We start from the raw sequence: 24575 nt of genomic DNA on the forward strand, positions 1-24575 counted from the left end.
ATGAAAGCAGAAGGGAGAAGTGAGCAGAAGTGTGTCAGGAGTAGGGAGTACGGAAGGGTAAAGGGAGTTACTGGTAAGCTAAATTGATCAAATAACATTACATGCCTTTATCAATATACCACAGTGAAAACCCACTATTCTGTATAATTAAAAGCACCATTAAAAAATACAACATCAAGGTAGAAATCTTGAAGCAAAGAGAAATTATCGTGTTAACTGTCAAGTATAACTAATGAGAACAAATAAAATTTTTTAAAAAAATTTAAAACTAAAAAAAAAGTATAAAAGAAAAAAAAAGTGAAAATTTTATAGAGGCTTTACAACAGATTTAAGCAGATTAAAGAAAGACCCTGATAATAGATCAAGATTATCCAGACTGGGTAAATAAACAAAAAACAATAAATAGAACATAGCCTCAGAGAGTGTGAGACACCATCAAACCATCAAGCACATGCACAATAGAAAGTCCAGAAGTAGAGGAGACAGAGAAAATAACAGAAAAACAATTTGAACAAATAATGGCTAAGAACTTCCCCAAACTGATTAAAAGCATTAATCTGTAGATCCAAGCAGCTCAACTAATTTCAAGCAGGATAAATGCAAAAGAACCCACAAATAGACACATGACATTCAAATTTTCAAAAGCTAAAGACAAAGAGAAACTCTTGAAAACAACAAAGGTGATTTATCACATATATAGAATCTTCAAATAGATTAATAGATGGTTTCTTACAAGAAACCACGGAGGGCAGGAGCAGTAGATATGTTCAAAGTGCTGAGGGAAAAATTAAAAAAAAGAAAAAAACAGAAAACTGTCAACCAAGAATTCTATATCCACCCAAATCATCCTTTAAAAATGAAAAAATTAAGACATTCCCAGAGAAGCATGAAGTGAGAGGATTTGTTGGTAGCAAACCTTTCCTCCAAGAAATACTAAAGGATGCCCATCAGGCTGAAATAAAAATGGCTTGAATCCACATGAAAAAATTAAAACTGAGAACTGATAAAGGTAGCTACATAAGTATATGTCAAATAGTATATTAACATATTTTTGTTATCATACTTATTTTTCCTTTCTGATTTAAAGATAAACTACATAAAGCAATTACAATATATTTATGTTGATAGGCACACATGTATAAAGGTATAACCTGGATGATACCGAACAGGACAAAGAGAGAGGATTTGGGTTAATACTCAGCTCTAGCAGTCAGGCAAGGGAAATTCAAACTTCATCTGCCTTTTTGTTGTTGTTGTTCTAAATAGTTAGTTATGTATTAAAGTAGAATGCATTTTGATACAACATACATAAATGGAGTATAACTTCTCATTTTTCTGATTGTACATGATGTAGAGTTACACTGGTTGTGTACTGATCCACGTTCATAAGTCATAAAATTTGATTCTTTCTACTATCCTTCCTCCCCTTCTACTCCCTCCCCTCTATTCACTCTCCTCTAATTCAAAATACCTCTATTCTTCCCTAACCCCACCCCCACCTCTTATTGTGAATTAGCATCTGCAAATCAGCGAAAACATTTGTACTTTCTTTGGAATTTGTTCTAGTCAGTCCCTCAAGGGTTGGGGTGATACCCAGACACACTGGGGAGGGCCATCACCTTTACTCAGTCCACTCATTCGAATGCCAATCTCTTCTAATAACACCCTCACAGGCATGCCCATTAATAATGCTCAACCTGCTAGAGAGGCATCTGTGGCCAGCTGAATTGACCCATGAAATTAACTATTGCAAATAACAACCAAAATAATAAAATACTTAGAATTAAATTTTTAAAAAGAAGTACAAGTAGTGTACACAGAAAACTGCAAAATATCATTGAAAAAATTTTAAGAACACCTAAATAGATGGGAAAAGAGCTCATGTTCATAGATTAGAAGATTTAAGAGTGCTAAGAACTGAAAGCTAACAAGCACTTTGAGCTCATCATGTGCAAATTGGTCTACAGTTTCAACATAATCTCTATCAAAATTCAGCTGTAGTTTTGAGGAAAATACTGGTGATCTGACACTAAAATCTGTGTGAAAATGAAAGGGATCTAGAATAGCCAAAACAAACTTAAAAAAGATTAAATTTAAAAGACACCAATTTCTAAACTTACTAAAAAAGCTTTAGAGTCAAACTGTATCATAATGGTTTAAGATAGACACAAGTATTGATGGACTGGAATTAAGAATTCAAAAATAAATTCATACATTTTTAAGCAACTTATTTTTTATTTTTATGGGTACCTTTAAGGTGCCAAGATAACTGAGTGAGCAAATAGTCTTTTTTTTTTAACAAATTGTGCTGAGACAACTGAATATCTTCATGCAAAGCAATTGTTAGACCAATACATTATGCCAGATACAATTAACTCAAAAATTTGTATTAAAGACCTAACCAAAACAGCTAAAACTATATAAAACTCTTAGGAGAAAACAGTTGTAAATATTTGTGACTTTGAATGAGGCAGTAACTTCTTAGGTATGATAACTATAGCACAAACAAAGAAATAAAGTGGTCTTAATTAAAAATTCCTAAACTTTTGCATCTCAATTAACAATGTAAAAAAAAAAAAAAGACAATTGCCAGAATGTTTTGCAAATTTATTTGATTAAGTTCTAGTAACTAGAATATATAAATAATGTTTTCAAATGAACAATAAAAAGACAAATTACCCGATTAACAAATGGACAAAAGATTTGAATAATCATTTCTGCAAAGAAAATATACAAATGGTCAATAAGCACACGCACATATGCATCATTAGCCATTAGGGGAACACAGATCAAAAACACCCTATTTCTTATCTATGAGGATGCTGTAATGAAAAATACAGACAGTAACAAATGTTGACAAGCATGTGGGGAAATTGGAACCCTCCTGAATTGCTGATTGGAATGTAAATAGGTGCAGTCACTTCGAAAAACATTCTGACAGTTCTTCAAAAAAAAATTAAATTTAGAGTTACTGCAAAAGTCAGAAATTGTCCTCCTAGGTATATATCTCAGAGAATTGAAAACATACATTTATTTAAAAACATATAAATGAATATTCAAGTTTCTTTTATTCATAAGAGCAAAAAAGTAAAAGTACATATCCATAAACTAAAAACTGGTTAAACAATGTATTTCATACAACACAATATTATTTGGCCATAGAAAGTAATAAAGTATTGATGTATATCTCAACACAGATAAACATCAAAAATATTATGCCAAAGGAAAAAAGCCAGATATAAAAAGTCTTATATCATGTGATTCCATTTATATGAAACAATCCAGGATGCATACTTCAATAAAGTAGATAGTGGATTAGTGATTGCTAAGGACTAGGAGGAGGAGGAAATGATAGTGTTTGACAGTGGGTTTGGAGCTTGTTTTTAAGATAATAAAAATGTTCTGGAATTAGATAATGTTGGAGGTTGCACAACCTTGTAAATATAATAAAAACCACTCAATTGTAAACTTTAAAATGGTTAAAATTATAACTCACACGATATGAAATAAGTATTTTAATAGCTTTACAGATGTTAAGAAATTAAATGCATAATTTTAAAAACCTTGAAAAGGAAATCCCCAGGCCTGGATGGTTTCACTGGATAATGATGCCTCATTTTTAAAAACTACACATTAACAATTCTACACAGTCACTTTCAGAAATTAGAAGGAGGAACACTTCTCAATTCATCTTATGAAGCTGGTATGATACCCAAACCAGACAAAGACAGTGCCAAAAACAAAAAAAAAAAACAAAAAAAAAAAAATAAAGAAAACTACAAGTTGATAACTTCATTAATGTAGACATAAATATTCTCAACAAAACACTAGCAAATATGGTACAGAAATCTATAAAAAGTATCAGGCACCAGCCTCAAGAGAGGTTTATTACAGGAATGCATGGCTAAGTGTTTGAAAATAAATCACCTGTGATCCAGTATGTTAACTGGCCAAAGAACAAAAAGCCTTTGTTCATATCAGTTAATGAAGAAAAAGACTTATCAAAATTCATTACCCCATCATGATTGACATCACTCAGGAAAATAAGAACAGAGAGCAACATCCTCAAGTTTAAGAGAACATCTATAAATAATCTACCACTACTATCATGCTTAACAGTGAAAGACAGCTTTCCTCCTAAAATCATTAGCAAGAGAAGGAAATCCACTATCACCACTCGTATTCAAAATAGCATTTGATATTTTAGCCAGTATAAGATAAGGAAAAGAAATAAAAGGCATACAGATGAGTAAGGAAGAAATATCAGACTATAGTTTGTCATCAAGTTACTATTAAGCAAAGTGAGAAAAGTTACATGGAATCTCTGCATCGTTGTTTACAACGGCACATGAAACTGTAAGTATTTCACAATGAAAAGTTGAATTTGATTTTAAAGAAGGTGGAAGAGTCATGGTTAGTCTTGACAGCAAACACAAGGGATCTGACTTAACTACAGGATACAAGCAAAGACTTCCCCAAGATTTATGACGTAAATGATGGGGAAGAGTTCATTAGGGAAACTGGGGAAAGGCATTCTCAAACAGGGAACAGAGCCTGTTTGAAGTCTTGGTAGCTGGAATGAATAAGAGTGTAGAGGAAAGCAGAATTTTTAAGAAAGATATTATATAATTGGATTAACTAGGGATTTTAAAATTATTATTTGATTGCAAATCTGTTTTAGTCAGCCTTTTCACTGCCTACCAGAACAATTGTACAGGAGGAAAAGTTTATTTGCGGGCTCAGTTTCAGAGGTCTTTGTCCATAGAAGGCTAGCTGCATTGCTGCGGTCTGGAATCCAGGCAGAACATCATGTCAGAAGAGGATGGCAGACACAGGAGGCTCACATGATGATCAAGAAGTAGAGAGATACTCCACTGGCAAAATACAAAATATATACCCCAAAGCCGCCCCCAAAGCTCCACCTCCTCCAGCCACACCCCACCTGCCTTCGGTTACCACTCAAGTAATCTCATCAGGTGATTAATTTACTGATTGGGTGAAGGCTCTCCTAACCCAGACATTCCTTCTCTGCACATTCTTACATTGTCTCCCATGTGAGCGTTTGGAGGACCCCTCCCATCCAAACCATACCAAAATCACAGTCTCATTTGTCTCTCTACTCATTTAAAACATACACTGTTGCTATTATTTCAGTGATTATTCTAGAATCAACCGTCTTACAAGTTTGAGTAGTAAGTTAAATGAAATTAAAAACTAAGTTGGTCAGTCACAGCCACTTCTCAAGTTCATAATAGCTGTATTTGGTAGGTATTGAACAAATTTAAGAACACATTAATCATCACACAAAGCAGCCTTAATTGATAATTCTGTGCTAGAAAGATAAACAGATATTTAACATAAAACCTAAAGTTCCTCAGTTTTATCCTGGTACAACACAAGTACTTTAGAATACTTTGCTTTTAACTGCCTCATTCACAGCTAACCTCTTTTTTGTTTGTATTTTAGTTCAATATTTTATTTTTTTAACTATACAAGCTATGCATGACCTTCCTTGTTTTTGACAATCAATGTTTGTTTAGATTTACCTACACGTTTACCATTTCATTTTGCACTATTCCTTCTTGTAATTTAGATATCGCTCCTGGCAATATTTTCTTTTTTCCCCTGCGGTACATTTTAGAGGAGTTTCATTAAGGAAGATCTTTTGCTAGAGAACTCTTACCATTTTTGTTTGTCTGAAAAGATATTCTTACTTTCTTAATCCTCAAAGTAAAGTTTTAGAAGTAAAAGATATCTTCTTTTAACTTTGAAGATAAAATTTTACTTTTTTTCTAGCTCTTGTTACTTTTGAGAAATCAATTGTGGTGTATACTAGCCATTTGATGGTAGGTAAACTGTCTTTTTTTTTTTTTTTGTAGTACTGGGGATTGAAACCAAAGATGCTTCTGTCACTGCTCTACAACTCCAGTCCTTTCGATTTATTTATTTTTCAAATTTTGAAACACGGTTTTATTAGTTGCTGAGGATGGCCTCGAATTTGTGATCTTCCTGACTCAGCCTCCTGAGTTGTTGGGGTTATAGGCATGCACCATCTTGCCCAGAAAATACCCTCTTTGTTATCTGAGGATTTTTAAAGAACTTCTCCATGTTCATTGTGTCTTACATTTGTTTCACTAAAATTTATTGCAGAACTTTTTCATTTTTTAGATTATAAAGTGACTTTTCTATACTTGATGATTGATATATTTTATCAGGTGTTTTGCCATGACCAGTTCAAATATGACGTTTCCTCCATTCCCTACTAAGACATGTATTGTACTTTCTCACAGTCCCCAATTTCTCTTTAACTCTCTTTGATATTTTTCATCTCTCTGCACTTTTGTCTGTAATCTAGACAAATTTTATTTCCCCGATTCCCATTCATGAATTCTCTAGTGCCCTCCCTTATACTATTTGTCCATCTATCTGTGTCTAAACTATGATAAATCTTATTTTAAGTAATTAGGTGTCATTTACAGAATGTTAACTTGTCTATTTTTCCTGTCTACAAAGTCAGTCCTGATAGACTTCTTCTTGATTATCATACTTTGTATTTGTAAACATTTTATATTCCATATCTAAATTCTAATATAAGAAATCTTTAAGTGTTTGTATGTGAATTTGTTTTTGTTTTGTTATTGGTTTGTTTTTGCTTAGTCTTGCTTATCCTGACTTTGTTCCTTCATGTGTTTTAAATAATTTTTTTTTTTTAAATTCTGAGTTTACATTCCTTTATCTGTGGGAATTCTTTGAGGCCTTATATTCCTCAAGCGGGAACTCAGATTTGCTTTGCAAGTCATATGAGAAATGATGAACATTTCACTAATATAAACATATATTTTATGCCTGAGTTTTGTTTTCTCAGGTCACAAATTTAAAATAAAGGCTTAGAAATGAAAAGTTGTACCCATTTGTGTACAAGGAATCAAAATGCAGTCTGTAAAAATAAAAATAAATAAATAAAAATAAAAATAAAAATAAATTTTTTAAATAGTCATTTTTAAAGGAACTTTTCTCCTGCACTGTAAGTAGTCAATGAAAAATCCTTCTTATTTCTCCACTATTCTGTTTCTACCTTTTGTCCTGTGTTGAGCCAAGCTTTGGTTTCTTTTTCTAATATTCATGGCCTATTGAAATCCACATTATAAACTGCCCTCCTGAAGATTTGCATTTTTATTTACTATATTGTATTTTAAAAATTCCTTATTCCTGCCCTCACTCTGTATTTAGTTCTATATTGGGAGAAATTTTTATATTCTCCAGTCTACCATATTTCACAGGTTTCTAAAACAGTTCCTGGTGCTGAATTGAGATTCAGAATAGAAATAGGACAAGTTAGGAGTTATTGAAATAGTGTAGGCAAGGATTTGTTGCCTCAACTGCTACACATTTGATAGAAGTGGATTGTAGTAGATGAATTTGAGAGATGGCCAAGAACTAAAATCAACATTACTTATGATGAGTGGATTTGAGGACTGGAGAAGATTGTTCAAGATGAGGCCAATGTTCAGGTCAATGACCAATTTGTATAACTACATAGGTGAGGCTGCTGGATACTAAAGGAGAGACCAAGTTAAGGGAGTAAAAACTATGGGCCCATAATGAACCCAGTGTTATGAACCAACTGTGCTGCTTTGGAGATACTAAATGGAATATGTGAGTCTCAAGTTCCAAGCTGGAGGTCAGACTCTAAAATGTGAACTCCTTTCTCATTCTCAAAAGGAGTGATTAAAACCAGGCATAGATACGAAGATAGAATGGAAGAAAAGCAAACCCAGGACCAAGTCCTGAGGACCTGAACCTCAAATGATTGGGCAGAGAAGGATGAGCCTGCAGAAACTGACAAGTGCAGCCCACAATTCTGAAGCTCAGGAGAGTGTAGTGTTTCCTTTTATCTGGTTTCTTGTGGTGCCTTCAGCTCACCATATTGACCTTGCCACTGCCTACTTGCATTGCTCTTTCTTTCCTCTCTGCCTTCATGTCTGCTCTATCTCCTGCCTTGTCTGCTTTCCATCCTCCTCTTCCTCTTCTCCTTCCACTGTTGCTCCTGATGAACTCCTACACATCCACTAAGGTCTAGCTGAAATGTCAGCACTTCCACACAGTCTTTCTCAAACCCTGTCCTAACCCCACTTAGACCAAGGTTTCCACAAAGGCCCATTCCCTTTCTTCTGTCCCCACTTCATGTATCATATTGCGTTTCAATGATCCTTCTTCCATCACTGGAATTCCTTTCAATTGCAGGGTCAATGTCTTGCATACCATGGTTTCTAAAGTGCATTTGGTGCACAGATAAGCCTTTTTTTTTTTTTTTTTTTTAAACAAGAAACTTAAAGTTGATCTCCAACAGGAAGCATTTGGACAAAGAAAAGTCAGTCTACACTCTAGCATTAAAAAGACTTACGATGTTCATACATATCAAATGAGCAGCACTTTGGGGCTGCTTATGGAAGCCACCAGGTATCAGCCAACAAGTGCACATACACATACTCCAACTTGTTCCTCTTTCCTTCCACTCTTAACCATAAGGTTATTGTCTTGTTTTTCTTCTCTTCTTATTCCGATTAAAGACTTGCCTATAAGGTCTTCCCAAAAAATGTTACCTAAATGAATATTAAGGGATAGATACTATGGTTGGTGTACATCATCTGATTTGTCTTTAATCCACAGCTTTCTACACAGTGTCCCCCAGACAGCAATACTGAACAAGTTGCATAAATTAAACAAAGAAAAAAAGGTAAATTTATGGATGGGGGGTGTGGCTCAGTGGTTGAGCACTTGCCTAGCTTGTGTGAGGCACTGGGTTCGATTCTCAGCACTGTACATAAATAAATGAATAAAATAAAGGTCAATCATCAACTAAAAATATATATATAAATAATTATTTAGAAAAGGTAAATATATGGCATGAGGATTGATGAAACAACATCAGGGTGAATGCCCTTAATGAATATAGAGGTAAATAAAGGAGGCTTGAGTAGTTTTTAAGCAGAGATTAGGGGACGAAAAAACTGGAGAGAGATTCTTGAAAAGATGACACGGTGTGTCAACACAGATGGATGAGATGGGGAAAAGCACATCTAACAGAAAAAGTTGACCATCAAGGACTCCCTGACTGAGTATAGTACAGTTGCTTATACCCTCAGTGATACTCAGTATGTGGAGGATGTACTGGCTCAAGTTACCTAGAAAGATGGAAATGGGACCATTTCTAGACTGTTTGGGTTTCCTTCCCAGTGTTAATGCTTATTATGACTAAAACGAGATGGCAAGCATCTTATGCTGTGCTGACATCAGTCCGTAAAAAATTGGGACAATGTCTGCAATCTGAAAAAGTCTCTGGATTATGTGGGAAATGTCACAGTAAGGTCAATTGGACCTTGAGTGAGAGACTTTAGTGCACATGAAATTATAACAGATGGCTACCTGTCAGCACCCAGCAGCCACAGCACCCAGAATCTGACTTTGACTCTTTCTATTTCTCCCCTGCAAATTTCCCCGGCTAGCTCACTTCCTATATTTCCCCCTATAACTGCCCATTTTCCTGTTAAACTCAACTTCATATATTTCTATAAACCTTCTAAGTGCCTTCTGATTTCCAATGCATTTGTATGCCTTTTCAAATACCTGAGCACATCTCTCTCTGCAAATCTGCTCAAACACAACCTCTTCTATGGTTCCCTTACTGGGCACTCTGTGAGACACATACTCTTTCTAGTATACATATACAGATGTATGCATGTTAATATCTATTGACCAAGGCACCCACCTGTGTACCTGGCAGCTCCTGACAAGGTAGAAATAACTGAACCTGTGGACTGGATTTGAACCTGGTTCTGTCATAAAATGGCTTTATCTTAAGAATTTACTTTCCTAGTTCTCAATTGCCTCACCTGTTATGTTTACATCAGGGGGATTTAGGAAAGAATAAATAACCTAACATACATGAAACACCCAGTACAGTTTCTTTGCTTGAGAAATGTTCATTCTAGTCCCCCACTCATCCGTGAATATGTTTCTCTCCATCAAATTTTGTAAGTGCCAAGAACAATGCTGCTTTCTGTCTTGTTTCTTTCTTCACAGAGGACTTTCTCACTCATCAAATCCAAGGCAAATGAAAAAATAAGCAAATACACAAACAGAAGAAAATCCCATGACTATTTCAAGTTTGTCTGCAATGCTTCCCTGGGCAGCAGAAATTGTGGTATTTTAAACACAAACAAAAGAAAACTCAAAATGCAATAAACCTGCTGAGTTATTTCTGCTATGCTAGTCTCAATGACCAAAATGACCTAATAATACCCCAGAGAGGAAACCTGTACTTTGTAAAGGTCACAGGGAAATCTAGGTTGTTTGACTCAACTAATGTAAAAAAGGTAAGGAATTGGCTCCAAACCTACACTCATTCAAAGGTTGACATCTGGATGATTATTCATTAAAAAGTATGTCTTCCTTCTGTCCTCTGATTTTGACAGAGTTCTTCAGAAGCTTCATAAGTCTAATTCCCTCTCTGCAACATAGGAGAGAAAAGCAATGCTGGTGGGGGAGCTTTGAGGACAAGGTAGGGCTAACTGTACAGATTATTCCACTCTGGCATCTGAGTCCATGCAAAAAGACAAGCCTCTCCAAGAATAAACCAAGAGCCATTAGAAGCCCTGTAGAAATGCCAAGCTATCCTGGGCAGGAGACACATTCCCCTGCCTGTTTCACCAGGCCTGGGCTGAGCTTGCCTTACTAATTCAAAACAGGCCCACCAGGAAGGAGAGTAATGCAGTCAAGCCAGTGGAATGACTGCTTGCTAGAGCCAAAGAGGTGCTAATTGTTGCTGAAGATCTTATCCTACTTACTTTAGAGGCAGCATTTAACCTCTGACTCCTGGTGGATGTTCCCAGCGGCTCCAACACCTGCACTGAGTAAAGAGAACTTTCTCTCCTCCACACCTTTCTCCAGCACTGAGCTCAGCAGAGGAAAGGCCCAGCCTGCAGGGAGTCCACACCTGGTGAGAGGTCAAGGAATCAGGATCAGAGAGCAGATGCTTCTGCTCCTCCTCACTTCCATTGCTTCCCAGTCACCCGCATGACTGTTTGAAGCCGCCAGAGCTACCCAGGCCTGCTACACCTGGCCCCCAGCCCAGCACACACAATTTGAGCACGGGGACCAGAATCTGTATTTTTTCAAATCCTTTATTTTCTACATAGCATCAAATAGTGAGAAGTAGCCTATAATGATCAACCCAAGTAGACTAATATTTTTTTCTGATTTTATACAAACATACTTAGGAGACATCATTCAATCTTCCTGTACCTGTTTCATCATTTGGGAAATAGTGATTATACTATATATATTACAACATTACTACAAAACTAAATAGGTTAGTATTTGAAAACACTTAAAACAGTGTCAGACACTTGGAAGGCATGGCATAATAAGATTTTGTTAAATAAAACATCTTCGCATTGATCTTCTTGCTACAGTCATGTGTCAATTAACGACAGGGATACATTCTGACAAATGCATCTGTAGGTGATTTTGTCAATGGGTCAACATCATGGAGTGACCTTACACAAACTAAGAAGGCTACAACACTCAAAAGTGAAGTAGTTTCAGGGGACCACTCTTGTATATATGGATCCCTCACTGACTGAAACACAGACATGGCTGCAACGCAGAAGTTCTCATCACTCAAACTTGTTTTAGAAATGCAAATCATTGAGACCACACCACAGACTAATTGAATCCCAAGACTGGAGATAGAGTTTAGTAGACTCTGTTCTAAGGAGTCCTCCAGGCACATACTTAAGTTTGAGAAACACTGTTGTCATCCAACCATTTTTGAATTTAAATGTACATAGCCTTTACCCTTTCCTGAGAGGCATTTGGGACATTCTAGAACTTTAGGTGCTCCTCAAAATTCATTTTTATTAGTTAAGATTATTGTGGTAAAAAGTGCCAGAAAGAACTTTTTAAGTTTTCATCAAGATCTTTTTTTTTATTCTTTTTCCCTGTTTAATTGTGACCTTAATTGTATATGGATATTTACATATATTCATATTTGTTTCTCTCATTTCTAGCATTTTTAAAACCAGTTATTTTTCATGGATTAGCTTTGTGAAATAGGATGTTTGATTAGCATGTTTTAGTTTTTTTGTATTCTTTAATTTTTATTTTTAATTTTTAAAAAATTTTTACTTATTTATATATTTTCTCTTTTTCCCCTTGATTCTCTTTTTTTCTTCTGCTAACAGCCAACCTCTTGTTTTCTCTTTCCCTCTTCCTTTAAGTTTTTACTCCTTCTATTCTCCTTCTCTCTCATATTCGTCATATCCTATGTCACTTCTGTTCTCTTCTTGTTCACTATATGAAATTATAAACCCTTTTTTCAAACTTGCTGTTTTTATTGTAGTCAATAACTGATCATATCATTCCTGTTTATTGTGATAGTTAATATTGTAGACATCATAGTAGCAATATTTGGTTTAATTCTGTATATTGTTTGCATTGGTTATTATTATTTATCTCCCTCTAAATATAAGGTACTGAAAACCTTCAGGGGCACTATACAACCAAAGGGTAGAAACACTACTGCCTCAGATCCATACTGTTAAATGGGTAGACACACTAACAACATGAAAAAGCAAGGGAAAAAATTGCCCCAAGCAAACCAAGATACTCCAACATCAGAATCCATCAACACCACAATGGAAGAAATGTCAGAGAAGGTGTTTAGAATGTACATAAACTAATCGTGAAGTAAAGGATGATGTAAGGAGTGAAATTAGAGAGAAATTACAGGAAGCAAAAGATCATTTCAATAAAGAGGCAAAGATTCTGAAAAAATGCAAGCAGAAATCCTCAAAATGAAGGAAACAATGAAATAAATTTAAAAATTTAATAGAAAGCACCACCAAAAGACTAGACCACTTGTAAGACAGAACCTCAGGCAATGAAGATGACATATATCACATTGAAAATTAAGTTGACCACAGAGAGATGATGTTAAAACATGAACAGAACTTCCAAGAACTATGGGATAACATGAAAAGACCAAATTTAAGATATATTGGGATTTATTAGGGATATAAACCAAAGGAATACACAATCTTTTCAATGAAATAATATCAGAAAATTTCCTAAACTTAAAGAATGAAATGGAAAAATAATATAAGAGACTTACAGGACCCCAAACATACAAAATTAAAACAGACTCACACCAAGGCATATTTTAATAAAAATGCCTAACATAACAAAATGAGAATTTTAAAGGCTAGGAGAAAAAAATATCAGATTACATATGGGGGAAACCAATTCAGAGCTCAGCTATTTCTCAATGCTAACCTCAAAGTTAGGAGGTCCTAGAATAATATATACCAACTTTGAAAGAAAATGGATGCCAACCAAGAATCCTATATCCAGAAAAATCAAGCTTCAGATTTGAAGATGAAATAAAAACCTTCCATGATAAATGAAAGTTAAAAGAATTTGCACTAGAAAGCCTGCACTAAAGAACATTCTTAACAAAATATTCCATGAAGATGAAATGAAAACAACCACAACAAAAACTAGCCAAGGAAGGAACTACACTAAAGGAATAGCCAATCAAAGGAGAAGCTAATTCAAATTAAAAACTAGAAATAAACCAAAACGACCAGGAACACAAATCATATCCCAATAATAACCTTGAACATTAATGGCCTAAACTCATCAATCAAAAGACACTGACTGGCAGGTTGAATTAAAAAACAAGACCTAACAATATACTGTCTCCAAGAGACTCATCTCATAGGCAAAGACATTCACAGACTGAGAGTGAAAGGATGGGGAAAACATCACTCACCTGGATCAAGTAAACAAGCAGGGGTTTCTATCCTCGTATCAGACAAAGTGGACTTTAAGCCAAAGCAATCAGAAGGGACAAAGGACATTTCATACTACTTAAGGGAATTATACACCAACAAGACATAACAATCATAAATATTTATGCTCCAAACAATGGAGCATCTATGTACATCAAAAATCCTTCCCAACTTCAAGAATCAAATAGATCACTACTTCAATAATACTGGCTAATTTAACATGCCTCTCTCACCACTGGATAGAGCTTCCAAACAAAAATTAAATAAGGAAGCTATAGAAGTAAAAAATACAATTGCTAGACTTAAGATATATATATATGTGTGCGTGTGTGTATATATATATATATATATATGTAGAGAGAGAGAATATTTCATCCATTAAAGACTGAATACACTTTCTATTTTTTTCACTTTTTATCTAATTCCATTTACTTAGTTTTAGGTATGTCATATATTCATATGGTTTAAGATTTCAAAGGTAAGAAAGAATACACAGTCATTTTTAAATTGGTGAAGTAACATCAATTGTGAATTTTAAAATGCTTCTAACTTGATCAAATCAGAATATATCTTTAGATAAGACCATTCTAAGTGCATTGTGTCATATACCGCATAGTATATAGTGTTAATTTATGGTACCAGTGGCTTTGAAAACAAAGTGCTACAAATTACCAAAACAAAACAGAATTCTATTACATGGCTGAATTTCACTAGATTTAAAATGCCTTGCAAATTAAAGTTTATTCAATGTATATGCAAGCAAGGTTTGCATATATTTTTGGAACAAAGTTACATTTCAAGTGTTAAGTTCAATAAACTGCCTTTTGCAGTTGTTATGACTGACTTTCTCAACAGGAACATAAACTATTTCAATATAGTCATTAGGTTGAATGTGTATTTTTAAAAAAAGATTAAAAAATACAACTTTACTAATGTACAGGGACATAAAGCTATATTCTAAAAATTTGTTTACTGAATTGCTGCAAGAGTTTCTATATTTGATGTATTTTGAGATATTTTATACTACAACATTTGAATACACTTTCTTTGCAGCAGCACATGAATCCTTTTGTAATAATAGAACATGTTCTGTGAGCTATCAATATGTTGGCATATAATTATATTACCTTAATATATTTTTAGCATCCGTAGGATTATTTTGATAGTGCCCTTTCCATTGGTATTGTTTTTTGTGTTCTTGCTTTTTAATTGATTAGACTACTTTACTTTTTATCAAATTTTAGCTGTATTATTTCTTCTCTATTTCATATATTTCTGCTCCTACTCTTATTTTTTCCTTCCTATTACATAATTTGAAAATAATTTGATTGTTATTCTAGCTTTCTAGCTTCTTTCTGATACAAGCACTTCAAGCTATAAATGTTCATCTGAGTACTGTTTTATCCTAGAGATTCTGATATTTTAAGCTTTTTGAACCACTTAGTTCAAAGCACTTTTTATTTACTTTTCTTGCACTTTCTTCCTTGACCTCTGAGATATTTATAAGTGTGGCATTTAATTTTGAAATAGTTGGCATGTAGGAATGGGATTCTATGTATCTTAAGGTGATTGATTTCAAATGTACTAAATCATGCAGGAAACACAGTCTGTGTGATTTCAACTTTTAAAAAAGTAATGTAAATACTTCTTATATTGATTGTATCAGTTACATACATGTCAAAACTGATCAAATTGCATACTTCAAATATGTGCATTCTATTGTACTTCAATTTTACCTGAATAAAGCTATGGGAAAATAAAGTGACAGACACTCCACTCAAATTGATTTAAGTCCAAAGGCAGATCTATTGCTTTATATGACAGAAGGATTTGGTGGTGATGATAACTGTCTATTTACTTTATGTCTCTTTATTTTCCTAAGGTACTTTCTGAGTAACTTTCATGTACATATTAACTTATTTAAATTTCATAGTGGCTATAATGGAGGTACTGCTATTACCTCCACTGTAGAGCCAATGAGTGAGGAAAAGAGAGGTGCAGAAACTCACCCAAGGTTGCCCAGGCAATGGGTAGTAGACTGGAGCTCCCACCCACAAGGCAAGTCCACAGTCATGACCTCAGCCACCAAGGCAAGTCAGTGCTCAGGCACTCACTGTAGGACAATTATCTCAGTCCATTTGTGTTTCTATTTAAAATACCACAGACTAGGTCATTTACAAACAGTAGACATTGATTTCTCAAGGTTCTGGTGTCTGGGAAGTCAAAGATCAAGGCTCAGATTGATGCAGTGTCTGATGGAAGCTGTTTCTTTCTGCTTCCAAGATGGCACCTTGTGGCTGTGTCCTCCTGTGGCAGTAAGGGAAAACAGGACAAGATCTGTGTCCTTATATGGATGTGTTGAACTCATCCCTTCAAGACCTTTTATATGCTACTAATCCCATTCAGAAGGACAAAGCATGTATGGTCTAATCATCTTCGAAATCTCCCACCTCTTGAGACTGTTCCATTAAGGATTACTTTTCAACATAACCTTTGGAGAGGACACACTCTCAAGTCAAAGCACCAACCTGCTCCATTTTTCTCCATTCTCTGTTCTTCTTTGCATGAACTCAGCCCCAGTCTCAGGGAGAAAGCTCTTGTGTGGGACCTCATGTGCAATCTACAGAGGAAAAGTCTCCTCCCCATCAATCGTCCTAACAAAAGCCATGGATTACCTATTTCTGGAAAACCCTGTGTATTATATTTGCTAAACTCTGAATGAGATCTGGAGGACTGAATGTACTATTTGGTGAGGCTGCATCATATACCATTCTGGATTCAGGGACCTACAAAGCCCAAGATTCGGAGGAAGTTTTCCCCTGTGTGATAAAGGCCAGAGGAAGAGGATTGTTAGTCAGCAAAACTTGGCTATACTACATGCTTGGCCTGTTTTGAAATTTTTACACGTGAAAGCATTTAATCATCACAATTATCCTATGACATAGTTATTATCACTACTCCATTTTTTCAAGTGAGGAAGCAGAAGCACCAGAACACAAACTAACTTGCCAAGGTACGTGGATAGTCAACAATAGAACCGCATTGGACCCTAAGGTCTATGCTCCCAGCAACTAGTACAGACTGCTAACTAGGGATGGTTTTGTCACTGTGCTAAAGATGCTTCTGACCCCGTTGCTCAGTTTCCTTTACATATAGAAAGCAAAGAATTTTCCAATCTACTCCATCTGGGAGACTCTTCAAATAACTAGTTCCTTTTTTTTTTTTCCTGGTACCAGGAATTGAACCCACGGCACTTAACCACTGAGCCACTTCCCCACCCCTTTTTCATATTTTATTTAGAGACAGGGACTTGCCAAGTCTCTCAGGGCCTCACCAAGTTGGTGAAACTGGCTTTGAACTTGAGATCCTCCTCATTAGCCACCAAAGGAGCTACTGGGATTACAGGCATGTGCCAATATGCCTGCCCAACATCCCCTTTTGTTTTTCTGCTCAAAATATAACAAATATCTTGGAGTAAAGTGGCTATTTTATTAAATGAATTTTTATTTCAGATGAACAATAATTTTTGCTTATTTGTTTAGCATAAGTCATGCAATATCATGCAATATTTTATCAGACAAACCAATCTCAGACTGGGGTTTGTGTCTGATGTGCCTGTCTGAATCCAGAAATAAGAAGACTCCCAGAACATGGGACTTTCAACCAACTCAAACCAAGTTGGACACATTGCACCTAATACAATGTCCTCTGAACAAAGAGATTTCAGAACTGGTAAACTCTCCTACTTTGGGAAAAGCCAATCTCTCCGAGTTAGCTGTCTTCTGTGACTCACCTTCATCTCTAGGGACTATTCATACCTATGAGTCATATAGACCTCTGTCTCACATTTCCCTGTTTTCTCACCTGCTCAAGGTCTCATACTGACATGCGCTAGGTGAACTAAGCACATGCTAGTCATAAAAGGGTGAGATACTCTCCCCTACCTTTCTGAGGACCTCAACAGTCACTTCTTCCTCAGCTTGTGAGGGAAGCTTGAAGTCTACTGACAGGCCAGGACACCACAAGAGTCTTCTAACTCTTCCTTCTGATCAGTCCCTGGACCCTCAAGAAATAGGGTCCAGAACAGCATACCTGGGTTTCCTGGTACCAGGGACTGAACCAGGGCACTTAACCACTGAGCCACTTCCCCACCCAGGGAATCCCAGGGAATCATGCTGCTGCTGATGCCTGTTCAGTTGCATTCATCTTGGCAGACTTCCAGTTTAAAATATTCATCTTGGTTATCACACATTATTTTATTCCCACTCAGACAAAGAAAGCTGCTATTCCAGGCCTGCCCTATATTATGTGCAACCTTTTATCCAGTGGGCAGGACAAAACCCTAATTTCTCTTATTCAGTCAACACTTAAATAGTCAATAAACCAAACATTGATTTACTATACTGGAAACTTCTGAGCTGAACTTACATGTATACGCTCCAGTCTGAACTAGACTAACCTTAGGGCTCTAGAATTCTTTACCCTTTCTTTACACTTTCTTGGATCTCTTTCCTCATTCTCTACTAGTAGAACCTCTTTTCTTATGAAACCTCACTCCTTTAAGCAAGGACACAAGTCAGTATATCCCTTTGCACATATTCACATAAATTGTCATTGCCCCTAGTCTCCATGAAAGAAGGGCTACAGTTTGAATGTCCTCTAAAAACCTGGTATTGAAATGCAATTGCCATATTTACAAAATTAAGAAGGGGAACATTTAGGAAGTGATGAAGCCATGAGGTCTTCACCCTCCTGGATGGAATTGAGGCCATTACAAAATGGCAAGTTCTACCTTCATGCTTTCTCTATTGACATCTACCTTGTGATGATGCAGTAAGAAGGCCCTTGTCAGATGCTAGGGCCTTGATGTGGGGCTTCTCAGTCTCTAGATAAGTAAGCCAATAAATTTTTATTATAAATTACCCATTCTCTTGCATATTGTTATAGCAGCACAAAAATAGACTAAGACAAGCACAAGCCTTGTCTGTTTTCTTGTCTTTCCAAAACTTAGCAGAAGGAACTTGTAAAGATTCCTTAGATCAAAGACCAACTCTACACTGGACCAAGCACTCCAAGTGCAGGTGTCAATTCAGTTCACAAAGATTTCTGTGCTAGGAAAAGGGGTTGGAGCTGCCATATGCAAAGGAAGAGGGGAATGATCTGGTTTAGTTGGGTGCCACTTCAACACCACCTTGGTCACTGGCCTTTGTCTTATGTACTTAAGGAAATGTGACAACTTAACTGGAATTAAGAAAATCAGGCAAGGCTGTCATATGGTAGATCCTAAACATGACAGGCTCAAATGGATAGGGACCACCTTGGGAGAAGATAAGTCGAAATGTGCATGGAATTGGAATCAACTTGTTGTATGAGACAAGTTATGTCTCCCCTCTGATCCCTTGAATCTTCATTTGATTTCATCACATGGGTTGCTAATTTTGAGCAGTAGCAAGATACCAGAATTCAATAAGCACTCAAGCAATGAAAGTTATTATAATCCATAACTAATTCCCAGCCTCCCTTCTTCCCCCTTGATGTTATTTGACAATACATTCTAAGGAGAGACAATACTATAGAATAAAAGCTATTGTTTAAAATTGGACATGAGTTCAGTTCTGCCTCCCTCCTCCAACCTGTAAAATGAGGAAATAAAGGAACCATTCCCACAAGATTATTTTGTAAAAGTAATTAAGGTGAATATATGTACACCACATAATGGCATAAGCGATAAAGATGTTAGCTGTTTTAAAATGATAATAATTTGTCTTGATATTGTACAGACTTAATATTGCAAAGAAGGTAAATAAAGGTGGACATGGGACCTAAGAAGAAGCTTGGAATGCCTATCCGCACAACTTGCTTTCTCAGAGAGGGAATTCCCTAAAGCCAATGCTGCAGTGGCTTTCAGTCTGCCTTTTATGGCAGCTATAGCCCTGGATCCCCAGCAGCCTCCATGAAGGACGATGTTGTCAGCTGTTTCCCCATGGTGGGAGAGTGAAAGAGACGAGCCACAAGCCCTTAGCACAGACCTCAAAGAATTATAACCCCAGAAGATGCTGTCAAACTCATCAATCCCATTCCCAGGTGAAAATGTGTTGTGTTCATAACAGAAGCAGCTGCAAATATCAAAACACCAGGATTAAGATAATTTTTCTTTTTTCTTTTCTTTTTTCTAAAAGAAGAAGGAATTATTTTCAGAGTCTGAACTCAGTTCCTCATCTCTAAATTGTCAGCTCCTCCTGTCCCACACCAGCCAGTGATTGCTACCAAGAACATAACCATCTTTAGGATTTTCCATGGTAACTGACCCCTTTCCTCTCCTTCTTTCACCACGACCTGCTCAGCTGGGACCCAACCAGTTAGGAGATCAACAGTCCTCATCCTCTCATGAGCAGGAGAATATAGCATAGTACAAGACCACAGCTAGGAAGGTTTCAGTGTGAATTTCAAATTTGCTGATGACTGGTTTTGTGATTATACAAGATAATTACCCTCTTCAAGCTTCAGGTTTCTTCTCTAAAAAATGGGAAGGACAAAACTGACCCATAACAACTGCTGTGTAATGAGTCACCTCAAACATATTGGCAAAAAAAAAAAAAATAACCATTTGATTAGACTCATGGATTCTGTGGGTCAGTAACTTGGATAGGACAGAGTGGGCAGCTTGTTTCTGTCCACAGTATTTGGGTCTCACCTGGAAAGATCAAAGGCTAAAAATGACTTACCAACTGAGGGTTGGAGTCGTCTGAAAGCTGATTTATTCAGATAGCTAAGGCTTGTATTGGGAGGAATCAGAGGTTAGGGTCACAGATGAGGGCACCCAGTAAATCTTCTCTGTGCTCCTTCACATCCTCACATCATTGTGACTTCTGTGTAGTTGGCCCCTGTGTGGAGCTCAGAGCTCCAGAGGTGAGTGTTCTTGCCAGTGAAAGGCTTGGTTTTCCCATGTTCCTTTGGTGGTAAGCAAGCCACAAGCCTGACCAGATTGAAGGGAAATGGGTTCCTCTCCACCTCTTAATGGAGGAATGGTGAAGTTTTAGAACATGTGGGTAGGGAGAAATTGTTTAAGCCATCATTGGAAGATATTATCTTCCACATTTCCGTAAAGCATCCTCATGAATTTGAAATAAGATGTTATACATAGATGAATTTGGCAAGTGATAACAGTGTAATAAATAATCTGCTCCCTCCACCCCAAGTAAGGTTGCAGTGACAAGTCCTCCCTTGGTAATTCAAACAATGACTCTTTGGAGAGATTTGTAGTCTTGTCTCTCCTCTGCCTGAAAATCACAGAATTCTCAGGTCATCAGTATGTCTGGAACTGAACTGGATCTATAACATCTTTACTTCAAATGAAACTATTACATTGATAATAACAGCCTGCTACATTCCAGAACTTATTCTAATATTTGATCTCATTTTTTATCACCCACAACCCTTAAATGTGAGTATTATTATCCCCCGTTTTACAGATGAGTAAACTAAAACTCAAGATGTGTGCAGAAGCCATTGTCCCATATCACATAACAAGTCAGAACCCTGAACTCATATTTCAACCAGGTCTGTGTACCTGCTTCAAAATCTTGCTCTTCTACTCCACTTTCAGGTATGCTTCGTGGTCACAACCTTGGAGAAGAGGTTGTATGCTGGTACTTACAGTAAACCGTGTTACCAAAAACAAAACCAAACAACATGTATGCATATGTGAGTATGTATATGTATTCATATCATATACATTTATTATAATGCTATTGTTTTGAAGGTTGTGGAGCACACAATTTACAAGTAATAATAAGATGTAAGCTCTTTCTTAATGAAATTTCTATCTAGCCAATTGATTCTTATAGAACACTTGTCTTGATTTTTTTCAACCTGTGGTTTCACCTGATAAATGAATATAATTCCAGTGTGAGCATTGGTCGATTATTTTTTTTTGTTTTTAATCCATGAATAAGATGAAAATGAAACAAAAAATGTCACATGTGGTAACTTCACTCATTCATCAATGATGTGATTGACTTCTTAGTTGAAATGAGGCAATAGTTTTCACATACAGGAGAATATTTCCTCAAAATTTTTGTGTGCTATTCACAATGTAACACAACTAAAGATATGACATGCTTTTAAATTGAATTTGCATTATTAGCATTTTCCCATGATTTTCTTAAATCTAGATACACTATCTAAAAAATAATAAATTGAGTCCTGACTTGCAACATTTGCTAATTTCCATGGTACATATGTTCCCACCATGGCCACTTTGAAGCCAGCAACATATCATCATTGAATATGAAGTTGGTAAGAGATGAGCACTAACATACCACCATTTTATGTCAATAACTTACCATCTCCATGTCAACCTTACAGACAAAATAGATATGCATAATGTCAAGAAAACAAGTAATAGAAAGATATAGCAAAATAAATAGGAAATGATGTATTTTGAATGGCTATTATCTTGGTTTATACTGCATTTAATTGTATTTATATAATTTAATTCTACAAAATTTAACAGCAGCCACCTTGCAAAATTTCTGAAAATTTAATGATAAGCTTTTACTAGGAAGTATAAGCCAGATTCAGCACACTTCTAGTCTTTTTCATTTTCACTTGACCTTCCAACTCACACCTATATCCTGATAATGAATTCCTTCTCTTTGCTGTTTACCTTTATTCCCAGCATGTTCCAGGGCAGTTGCCCATGTTGCATATTGTAAGGCAACACAAATGCTCTCATGGCTGTGACTTGGAACTATTTTGTCTTTCTACTACTGAAGGTCAAAATGTAGTTTTCTTCTTTTCATCTGAGGAGACTTTCCAGCTCTATCTTTCTGTCACCAATCAGAAGCCTTCACAGTGAAGCCTGTTGGTTTCTTCCAGTTTGGCTTATGAGATAAGTCACCTTCAAGTGGTCTGCTCCAACTGATGTAAATGCACCCACTGTTCTTAGCCTCGCTTTGAGGTGCTCTCAGATGCAAGTTGTTCCATTTTATATCCATGCTGTAATTCATTAAAATTGTGTTTCACTCCAATGTTCTGCTCATTACAATGGGCAGAGAGAGCTTTGCTTCTGGGGAAGCACAGTTATAATGAGGGCAGAGTGTTCAGCACAAAAACATCGCCTAATAGCTCATTAGGAAAATTGACTAGTTAGGCAGAACCGTCATTCTCTCACTTTGACTAAAGATCTAAATGCCTTTCCTTCTCCAAAGGCCAGGGACACTGACTCTGTAACTCTAGCCAGGGCTGGTCAGGCTGTATTAGAGCCCTCGCTCTTGGCTCCATTGCAGAAATGCTTTGGAGTTCCCTGAGGGCCAGAGGGTGGGTCAACACGGTTGACCGTTTGCCCTGAGGGGCTGACATGGCTTTCCAGGTGACTATATGTGTATTTGCATGTTTGGTTACATAGGAATGGGAAAAGGGCTGAAAAGAAAAGAGGACAGCAGGAGCGTAAACTGCCCTCTGCCTGATGAACTGGAGTAAGATGCTATCTGTTGGCTGAAAATCTTGAAATTTCCAGTCATTTTCTTGGAAGTTCCTCCAGTACTTGCTTTGCAGGCATTTCCTCCACCCCTGATTAAAGATAGTCTAATTTTGGCTTCTTATCTCAATGAAAATCATCATCATTATTATGATAATTAAGACCATAATTTCCCTGAGTCACCGGAAAGTCAACAACATCCTAGTTCAAGGACACGCAGATGGAAGCAGACATGTAAGTCGGCCAACTTGCGTCACCAAGTTGCGATCATTGGTAATAAGATTTTACCTGTGGTTTTTAAACTCTGTAAATATATTCATAGCCAAGAAATTTTTTTTCTCCAAAAAGCCTCTTACATGGAACCCAATCTATGAAACTGATAAAAATTGGAACTACTTTGGTTGGGATGAGGTGAAGGGCCTGGGGCTTTGACTACTCAAGCTTTCTTTCTATGGTCCCCTGGGGTGGACCCCAGACACTGTCTTTGAAGTTCTGAGGGTCACAGATTGAAAGTACCGTCTCATATCAAAAGCCTGAATAATGTACATCCCTTTCAACTCAGTAATCCTACTTCTAGGACTGTAACATAATAATCAAGCAAGAGTCAAAGAAGTTTCCCCAAGGATGTTCATCTCATCTTTGTCCATAAGTTTTGAAAATTTCATGAGGCTCACTAAATGTTTTATAAGATTAGGTTCAGTTAAAAAATTATAGAATGTGTATAGAGAATGGAATAATAAACTGACATTAAAAATGATATGGAGTCGTACTTCTGCCCAGGGAAAATATGCTTTCATGGTGGAAATGGAGAAAAAAAACACAAAGTCCTCTGAATATGACATCATTTGTGTAAAATATTATATATAGTTACATATGCATGAAAGGATGTGCATTAAAATGTCATTTTCTGGGATTTAGGATAATGTTTAATGTATTTAATTCTGTAATTTCTGTGTTTTTAAATTATTTATAATAAGCATGCATTATTTTTATAAAAAAGAAAAAAAATACCCCCAAATTTAAATAAAAGCAAGAAAAGTAACTGCTGCTTTTCATTATCATTAGAGCAGCATCTGCCTCCCTTGACCTGTTTTGAAATTATTAAACTATTTTTCAAACAAAATATAGTAGAGTGATCTTTTTTCTTTTTTCCTTCCTGGAACCAGCAATATTGCTATTTGCAGCATCTGGCAGCCCTGACCTGTTTGTCTTGCATGACTTGGAACACCATTACTCAGAGG

This window comes from Sciurus vulgaris (assembly GCF_902686455.1).
Source record: "Sciurus vulgaris genome assembly, chromosome: 2".
NCBI lineage: Eukaryota > Metazoa > Chordata > Mammalia > Rodentia > Sciuridae > Sciurus > Sciurus vulgaris.